We start from the raw sequence: 8,727 nt of genomic DNA on the forward strand, positions 1-8,727 counted from the left end.
TGGATCCTTTTCCTAAATACCTAATCATGATTTTAAAGGACATGCATATACAAAAGCATGATTAAATTGATTAAAACGGACATCCAACTTGCCACTTGTATGATGATGATTTCATTTATTAGTCCATTAAGAATGCAAGTCAAAGTGTTATCAATTTTGAAAAACTTCATTTGTATTCCATAACACTTCATGTATATTCCATAACAATAACATTTCATTTGATTCAAAAACCTTAAACAATTATCTATATATAATCATACATTTCATGTATATTAAAAAAGCAAGAGTTCTACTATCAAAGACTCGGAAAATAAAAAAAGAGAATGAGTCAAACGATTCAAGAAAGTTCGTTTGCATTCAATAAGGTCAACATTTCATTTAATATTCAATAACAATATGTTCCTATCAAAGACTTGGTAAATGCTAACAAGGACATGTGAAGCTAAATAAATAAGCAACAAGAAGCTACAAGCGGCTATTACAAATTAGACTCATAATGCTTGCAATTAGTAAAGATGCCGAGGAACAAGAGGGTCAACTCATGTATTCTTGCAACAATTCTCTAGTACAATAATAAAGCTCTATTTTCACTTTGATGAACAATATGATTTATCTTTTGGGATATTAAAGGAAACATAAATTACCCTAGGCCATCCCATCTAGTTCGTTAATTGTTAACGGTCATCACAAACACATGCATGTGGCACACATGCAAAGCCTTATCATGAAGTTTCTATTAATATCTATATCCTTATCAAAGTTGAAGTGCATAGTACCATTGTTCAAATATGCAAACTTTGTACTTAGCATGATTGGAGGTGATCTCTTCTTTAACAATAAATATTTTTTATAATGTGGTGTAATATATAGTAAATATAAGCAGAATTGAGATATATACACAATAAATTTTTGACTCTTTTTTTTTGTTTTCTTCCAAGGTGAGGCATGCACACCGGAACTTTGATAAGGTGATTCATGCCCTCTATGTATTAGCTAAGAGAGCAAGAAAGAGGCACACTATTACTATTCCTATGCATAAATAGGATAGCTTGCATAGTAAATGAATAGTGGAGCTAGATTGCACCAGGACCTCATACTTTTTGAGCCTACTAAGGAGGATTAGTCAGACTTTTTGACTCATGGTAAGAGAAATCGGTGTATGCTATTGTTTTTGAGCTTTTGTCCTTCTTCAAGCTAACTCTAATACCCATGTTACCATGAACATGGCCTCATGATTGTGAACAACTTGGAACAGTCAGATGCTCTTTTTTTAATCTTTTCCAATAACAAAAATAATATAGATACATCCTTGTCCTAAGCCACAACGAGTAGTCCATATAGTTGCTTTCATAAAGTTTTTTGTCTCCTTAAATAATTGCTCATAGGTTGATATTTGGATTAATGGTCGGTAAAGTTTTCTTGTTTTTATAGCTAGCATGTCTTGACTTGTGAAGGTTCCAAACTCTTACTTATCAAACTTGAAATGTGGCTTTTGAAACTTGCCATTATTTTTTTGAACATGGTTGTGGAGATTCCATCTTGTTGTGGTATATGAATTTATAGTAACTGATCATTACTTTTTAAACATGGTCCTTTTGTCAACAATCAAACAAGGTTTTTGATGTATCCTTTCTTGACCAACATTCAATAGTTGTTGTCTCCTCAGCTAGCTATATGATCCACGAATGCTCCATAATAAGGTTATAAAGGTTCTTATAGTCTTTAGTCATATTCAAGAGAATAAAAACACTCTTGTACCTTCATATCTCTATCTCGACACATAATATCCCTTTGATTGTTTTAAAGGTTTGGGTATTTGAAACTACCACTATGTTCAAAAAATGTCAAAATGCCTACATCTTATCTTGAATCATTGAACATTGATCTCATGGTGAGGTTATCTTGATGTGAGTCGTGTTCCCTACCTTTTGCCATTTTTAACCCAACATGAGCCCAAAACATGCATGGCCACCCATCTTGAACAATGTCAAATTTGTAAATATAGTGATATTGCTTGTAATGAATGACATGCAACTTATGTATAACAGGTGGGCATGAAGTAGCATTGCAAAAAGTTGCTTGCCACATTTGTGACTATAAGTTAATGTTTCTCTACCATGAATTTGAGCTCAAGTTCAATTCCATCTTATTTGATTGAACAAGCTAAACTTATTAAACCTAAAATGAGACCAAAACAATCACATGAACAAAAATAGTGTTCTTTAAATCTTGCATTGTCACCCATCTTTAACAACATCAAAACTTTAATGAGAGTGATATTTGCTTGTACAATGTGCAATTGATGTATAACAAGTTGGAATGAAGGAGTATTGAGAAGTTTTGCTTGCTAGATTTGTGAGTACAAGCTAGTGTTTCTTTGCTCATGAGCTTGAGTCAAATTCTATCCTAGGTTGCCAAATTGAACAAGTTAAATTTATTGATAATTATTTAATGGCTAAAGTGGCATTTTCTCACTTTGCAAAAGAAAATTGCAAACCTTGGAGATATTGTGATGTGAAATTCTATATCGTAACACCCAAATGTCTTCAATTGTTTTCTTAGGGATCATTTTGTTTATGATTGTGGCCAACTTTGAGCAAAGTCATGTCTCTAGTAATTGGGTGGCACTAACCAAAGTTGGATTGAACTTAATACATTAAGAATTTGGGTGGCACTAATCAAATTTGATTGAACTTAACACCTTAAGAAAAAGAAAAACTAAAAGTGGATCCTCTCCCATATGGAGTTGAAATTTCTTTAAACCAAGATCCTCACTAGTTTAGAATTTATGAACACATCTCAAAAGCATGAGCTTTGTTGCAAGCAACTCATGCATTTACATAAGAGCCAATATATTGGATATAATCTTGCCATATATAGGGAGAGTGACAAAGAGTAGAGAATTTTATGTGAACAAATGCTATGTTCCTTTGAAAATGTCAAAGTAACATGTACAATGTAAGTCTAACTAAAAAGGTGAAACATAAAGAAAAAAACATTGAATGAAAATGAGGTAAATAAAAAGACAAAACAAGAGTTAAGGATTTTCTATGGTCTTGCCATATATAGGGATGGAAGAACAAACAATAGAGAACATAACATAACAAGTAATAGGTAACTTACTATATTCAAAAGGAGGAAATTTAGCAAAATGTATACAAGGAACATACTATTCTACATGTAAAAGTATTTAATGGTAGACCTTACATGTAATAATTAAAATCATAACCATTTTATGTCACATTTAGAGAATAACCAGAACCACAAAAGGAGTACCCAAAAAATCTTAACAAATGCTAATATTACCATAGAAACATCCAAATATTACCATGCAAGCATTTGAAAACTAATCTTGGTTAACCCTAACGAGTTTAGTTCATTTGGGGCATATTGTGTTGATGTCTTTCCTTTTTAGTACGACCAATAACCCATCCAAGTAAGACCATACAATGGTGATAAGACATTAAAAACTAAGAATATGATTGTGAGCAATCAATTTATACCAAAAAACCCCAAAATGAAAACTAACAAAATAATTCAAGTGAGAACCCACAAAAGAAGGAAGTTAAAGTCTTAATAAATCTTAATCCTACTTCACAACTAATAAATACTACCATATATAAGCATTCAATGATAATTTCTCTCACTAATCTAATGACTTTCACTCAAGGGACGTGTTATGCTTGTTTTATGTTTTTTGAAGACAAAAATGGCAACCATGAAGCTCACTCATAACATCTATTGGAAGGCAACAAGAGAAATCCTTCATTGGCATTCACAAGCAAGTCAAGTAGCAAGCGAATTTTGGATGCATGGATTGTGCCAAAAGATAGACATGGAGTTCTAAACTTAAGAAATTTAGTGTGTAGTTGAGAGATTGATGGCCTAGAAAGTGGACTAATGACCTCTATTTACTTTCTTAGCCTCTATTTCATCAAGATATGTGAAACTTTGTTACTTTTGTCATCTTCTAGACAACTTTTATTTTCTACAAAGAATTAACAATGGTTAGAGTATGAATGGTTACACACAAGTGATTGACGTCCACTTTGCTAGTTGTTAACCAATCAAAGTATTTCTTTATAAGTTGGATGTTTGCTCTCCTTTCCACACTAGAGAGGAGGTGACCTATTGTAGACCTACTATACTCATCAATCCCACCCACTTTTGGACAAGGAGCCTCCCCTACCCACTTTGTAAAATGATGGACATGGATGCACCTTTTGTATGTGTAGCCAATTTAAAAAAATATGTTTATCATTTTTCACTTTTTACAAAATCTGTCCTTTGGGTGTGCTAATGTATTGTGGCCATGTCTTCATCACTTTCAAAAATTGCGCATACATGCTATAAGCAGGGGTTGGGTTCTCAATGTCACAACACTAGCCATCTATGGAGCTTGAAATTGTGAAGACTCAAACTCGTATATATACATAGATTTCACTCAAGACAACGTAGCATAAATCCAAAAGCTCAATGTTGGAGCTTTCAAAAGACACTTATTTTACCTCAAAATAAACTATTGCATCAAGACCTTTAGCAATGCATCAATAAATACTTTAGCAATAAATCAAGAAATCTTCAAACCTATCCATACTATGTCTCACCGAAATAGTTACAGGTAAGAGAAGGCATGCGGATCAAGAGAGCATTGATTGCCAAAGCTATGGACTATAGTATTCAACATGTATACCCTGTATTATCTTATTACTATATTATTTTTGCTATATTTTCGAAAAGCCCCGAACCTACCCCTTTTTCCAAACCTCTCTTTTTCAATCAAAACCCCCTCCCCTCCCCTCTTTCTCATTTGTAATATCTCATTTTCTCTTCCCCCTCTCTTTTTTCATTAAAGACCCCCCCTTCCATTTTTTTAATTTAAAACCCACTCCCCTCTCTCTCACTTATAATCTCTCTCTTTCTTTTCCCCCTCCCCTTTTTAATTAAAATCCTGCCCCCCTCTCTTTCTCTCATGTGTAGGGCCTAGGTTCTCTCTCTCTCTCTCTCTCTCTCTCTGAGATTAAACTTTTCTTATAATTAAATATTTTTAAAAGTTTTTTAATTTAAAGTTTTTCCAACAGAATTTTTCACACACTTTGAGAGAGAGAGAGAGAGGGAGGGAGGGAGAGAAGAAGAAGAAGAAGAAGAATGCTAAAAAGAAGAAGACATAGAGAGGAGGGGGGAAAGAGGAAAGAGAATAGTCTTTTTTAAATTAAACTTTTTTTTTCTCCCCCTCCCCCTCTCTCATGTGTGGGGCCTAGGTTTTCTCTCTCTCTCATAGTTAGATTACACTTTTTTTAAATTAAAATAAGGGCACACACACACACATACACACACACAAAGAGCAAAAAAGAAAGAATAGAGGGAGGGAGAGAGTGAGAGGGGGAATAAAGAGAAATAATTATAGAGAGAGGAAATATACAATTTAAGAGAGAGAGAGAGAGAGAGAGAGAGAGAGAGAGAGGAAAAGAAAAAAGGAAAAGAGAAGAGATAAGGGGGAGAGAGTCAGAGAGAAGAAAAGGAGAGAGAGAATTATAGAGAGAAGAAAGATAAAATTTAAAAGAAAGAGAAAATAAAAAAATTTAAAGAGAGAAGAAGAAATAAAAAAGGAAAAAAAAAGAGAGAGAGAAGGAAAAGAGAGGAGAGGGGGGAGAGAGAAAGAAAGAAAGAGGAAGAGAGATGGGGTAAAAGAGGAAAGAGAAAAGTATTTTTTAAATTTATTTATTTTTTGAGAGAGAAAAGATAAAATTTAAAAGAGAGAGAGGGAGAGAAGAAAAAGATAAATTTTTCGCAATAGGTTCGAAAAGCCTCGAGAACCTCCAGAGGGCTTTCCGAACTTACCCTCCTTTCCAAATCTCCCTTTTTCAATCAAAAGCCCCTTCCCTCCCATCTTTCTCATGTGTAATCTCTCATTTTCTCTTCCCCCTCCATTTTTTTATTAAAGCCTCCCTCCCCCTCCCCCCCCCCTCCCCCCCAAAAAAAATAAAATAAATGAAAACCCACTCCCCTCTCTCTCACTTATAATCTCTCTCTTTCTTTTCTCCCTCCCCTTTTTAATTAAATTCCTTTCCCCTCCCCCCTCTCTCTCGCATGTGTAGGGTCTAGGTTTTCTCTCTCTCAGTTAGATTAAACTTTTTAATTTAAACTTTTTATTTAATTAACTATTTTTAAAAGTTTTTTTATAAATTTAAAGTTTTTCGAACATAAATTTTCACACTTTGAGAGAGAGAGAGAGAGAAGAAAAAGAAGCAGGAGGAGGAGGAGGAGGAGGAGGGAAAAAAGAGAAAAGCCTTTTTTAAATTTAAAAATTTTTGAGAGAGAAGAAAGAGAGAGGGGGGAAGAGAGAGAGAGAGAGAAGAAAAAATAAAATTTAAAAGAGAGGGAGAGAAGAAAAAAAGGAAAATTAGGAGAAAAGGGAGGAGAAGAAAAACGGGCGCGCACACACACACACACAGAGGAGAAGAAGAGAGAGAATTATATATAGAGAAAAGATAAAATTTACATACTTTTAGAGATACTGGGAGGGAAAGAAAGTGAAAGAAGAAGAAGAAGAAGAGAGAGAGAGAGAGAGGGGGGGCGGGAACATGTAAAGAGAATTATAGAGAGAGGAAATATAAAATGTAAAAAGAGAGAGAATAAAAAATAAAGGAGAAAGAGAGAAGAGAGAGAGAGAGAGAGAGTAAAAAAAATAAAAAGAGAGAGAGAGAAGATGAAAAAAAAGAAAAAAGAGGAGAGGGAGAGAGAAGAAAAAGAGAGGAGAGAGGGGGGAGAATAAAGAGAGAGAGAAGAAAAGCGGGGAGAGAAAAAAATGAGAGAGAGAGAGAACCAGGAGAGGAGAAAAAATAAACTAAATAGAAGGCAGAGAGAGAGAGAGAGAGAGAGAGTGTGTGTGTGTGTAAATTAAAAAATTAGAAATAGAGAGGAAAAAGAGGATAGAGAAAGATGAGAAATGGATTTTTGAGTGAAGTCGCACGACAACTTTGCTCGCCACTTCAAGGCAGTGAATCTGCCGCCCGCGAAGCGGCCTAGCGTTCTGTTTGCGTAACGCTAGTAGTAGTGATTTGTTGTACATTAGTCCATAAAAGATCTCTAAGAACTCTCTTTCTTCAAGTTTTGCTTTGTGTGTGTGTGTGTATGTGTCACCCTGCTATGAGGTGCTTCTCTTCATGAGAATAATAATGAGATATCTACCTTTTCCTTCACGTTAGGTGTTCCATATCTATTAATCGATTTATCCATGCTTCTTGGCCCTACCATCTCTCTTGGGCTACTATTCTCAAACTTAGAATAGAGAACTCTACTGGTAGAATAGTTTTAGTTCCATAGGTCAATCTAAATGGAGTTTGTCCTATGGCTATTTTGTGGGCTATCCTATATGCCCACAAAGTTACCATGAACTTGTTGTCCTAGTTATCACTGCATGAGGCATAGATTTTTTTTGTTAGGACGCTTTTTAAGATTTTGTTATGAGCTTATTGTCTCAGTCATTGCATGAGGCTGAGACTACTTTTGTTAGGACACTTACCAAGATCTTGTTCATAGACTCGGCTTAATCGTTGGCTTGAGGATAATATGGTAAGGACTTTTTGTGGATTATTAAGAAGTTGGATAATAGGTGAGCGATCACTTCATCAATGAAGTGTGTGCCTTGGTCACTAACCAACTCTATGGGGCAATCGAACTGTGAGATTACTTGCTCCCAAAGGAGCTTGGCCATGGTCCTAGAATTATTTATTGTGAGTTGCTCGAGCTTTTGCCCACTTGGTGAGGTAGTATGTGGCAACAATGATGTACTTGGCTTGAGAGTACTGCATCATAGGGCTAATTAGACCAATGAAGTCGATTTTCCACTTCTCAAATGGATGGCACACAATCACCAGGGTCAACTCCATTTTGTCCATATACAAATAGGGACTTTGGTCCGTTGTCACTCACCACAGTGCTTTACAAACTTACCTGCATTGTGAAATATCATTAGCCACCGCAGTTGAGATTGGGGCACCTTGCATGTTGTAGTGTCTTTGCAGCAAAGTCCCTGTAGATGGTGTCCTTGTTCTCCCTAAAGTTATGTTGAATTTCGTGTCCTTATCCATGTCCAATTTCAACACAAAAAACCCCTTCCTAAAGTCTCCAAAAGCATACATTAAGGCTAGGTAAAACTCTTATTCTATAAAATATCCTATACACATCTAAACTTAAGCATGAACCACATGAACTTCTTAAGTAACATAAAGGAGACTAAAGTTCCACTGAGCATGTAAGCCACTTGTTAAATCTCCGTGTCCAATCCATCAAACTAACTCGACTCCTTATGTAGACAATCCACAACAAGTGTCAGTAGGTGTATACGTGAACTCCTTGTAAAGGCATACTCTTTCATAGTTCCATCCATTGGACATGATATCACATGACATTGCGAGAAGTTGGATGTATTCAAGAAAGTCTAACAAGTAAAAAGTTTAATGTAAAATAAATTGAAAAAAAAACCTCAAATTTTAGAAAAAAAGGTATACAATTTAAATGTACAGAACTTTTAGTTACAAAACTTGTAGATACATGTAATTTGATTCAAAAATCTTTTTGAAATTTGACCTGAAGCCTGAAGGTTTTTACATGTATTAAAAGAAAGTTAAAAGTTAAGCTCTACAAAAGTTGCACTTATAAGAATTGCAAATACAAGTAGCTTGATTCAAAAAGGTATCCATAAATTTGGGTTAAAGGTTTTTA

This window comes from Lygodium microphyllum, chromosome 10 (genome assembly GCF_053477565.2).
Source record: "Lygodium microphyllum isolate KBCC chromosome 10, Lygodium_microphyllum_v1.1.10, whole genome shotgun sequence".
NCBI classification, from domain to species: Eukaryota; Viridiplantae; Streptophyta; class Polypodiopsida; order Schizaeales; family Lygodiaceae; genus Lygodium; species Lygodium microphyllum.